Here is a 1,897-nt window from a genome sequence, read left to right on the forward strand (position 1 = left end):
CTATCATGAAAAAAATTATGGGAAAAGAAAACGTGCTTTGCCAAGACCAATGGACATCATAACTTAGACAATAAATTAATCAAAAACAACATTGGATAATTCACATTTTGCTAAAGTGAGTGAAATTTGTCACAACCACAAACACTTTAATTTTATTGGTAAAATTAAAGTATTTGAATTATTTAAAATATTTGATAATTCAACATTGGATATATTTGTATTCGAAATATATATGTATTTGAAATATTTGTTGGTAAGGCTTCAACATGACCATGAATATATCCTAAAATATGAATAAAATTATGTAATTTTATAATATTACCACTATGTCATATCAAATTTAAGAATAATTTCAGTAATTTCTCAAATATTGTTTTTAGGTTAACAAAATATATATATATGACAACTATAATAATAGAATTAAGTATAATAAAATGAATAATTTAACATAATTTAATGTCATTAGAATTTTAAGATTAATTTCAGTAATTTCTCTTAAAGTGTTTTTAGTTTTGACAATATATATGTGACAACTACAATAATATAATTAAGTTATAATAAAATAAATAATTTTACACAGTGTATATATTTCAACTATCAATAAAATTATATGTGCGAAATTGTTGTCGAAAGGATGATCTAACAATTTGACGTACAAACGTCAATCTCATTGTACTTGAAATATTTGTTAATATAGTCTCAAAAGGATTATGAGTAGATCCTAAAAATACAACAAATTAAAGTTAAATAAAACATATTGTAAAATATTAATTAAATGTTTTAACATGAGTAATATTTGATTTTATTGAGTTTAAGTATATGATATGTGACAAATGTAGTAATACTTGTAGTTCTTTGTTCAAAGTTTGTACAAACATGGATATTGTTTTGATTTGGTTGTGCTTCATTGTCATTGTTTCGTTTATAGCGTGTTAAACGTCTTCTTGCTAATTCTTGTTGTCTTTGATGTATGTTCATGTTGTTCCTTCTTTGTCTAACATATTGCTTTATTCTGTGTTATCGTTCATCTTGTGATTCATGTATATCTGAATTTTTCATTCTCTGACACGTAAAATAATGTAAGACAAATGTATGCAATTATGATATTTAAATTATAAATTATAAGAATATGAATGTTTCTAATTTTCTAATTCTATATAGTATGAGCTTCTATGCTTTTGGATGTATGTAAATAGTGAATAGAACCAATAATAGAGAATGAATATGTTAGTAAAATTTAAACACAACTACTAAAAATGTTAGTAATTATGTATTCATTATTATGATGAATATTTATTTGTGATTTCGTTGAAATAACAGAGCTTATAAACTTTGGTTTGTTAGACCAGGGATATATTTTGATTTTTCTATAATTATTTCTATCACCCACAATTTGACTTTCCCAATCAAATAAACGTGCGTGAACATTGGGTTGGATGAAAAATAAAACCTTTTTGTCATACTAATACAAATCTGAATGTGTAATTATGTAATTTGATGAAGTTCAATTATGTAATTTTAACTAACGTGTATTGTCCTTAGGCTTCAGAAACTACTTTGTATAATGTACGTGTTTGAATGAGCAGAAAGAGCAACATGGTGCTGGAAAAATTGTGTTAAAAGTTCCCAACATGTAAAAATGAGAAATATTTCACTTTCATGATTTCAGATTATGTTTCATAACTTTTCTATGATTAATAATTTAACATGAAAAAATATGACTTACCAGATGATGATCTTGAAGCAACCCAATATACCATTCCTATGACAAATAAGATTATGAACATTTGATACAGAAATATTGCATGTGATATATGTATAAACATACAAACAGAAGGTTAATAAAATAATTATCATCACTACATCATTTTCACTATTACATAAGAGAAAATAAATA

This window comes from Lupinus angustifolius, chromosome LG09 (assembly GCF_001865875.1).
Source record: "Lupinus angustifolius cultivar Tanjil chromosome LG09, LupAngTanjil_v1.0, whole genome shotgun sequence".
NCBI classification, from domain to species: Eukaryota; Viridiplantae; Streptophyta; class Magnoliopsida; order Fabales; family Fabaceae; genus Lupinus; species Lupinus angustifolius.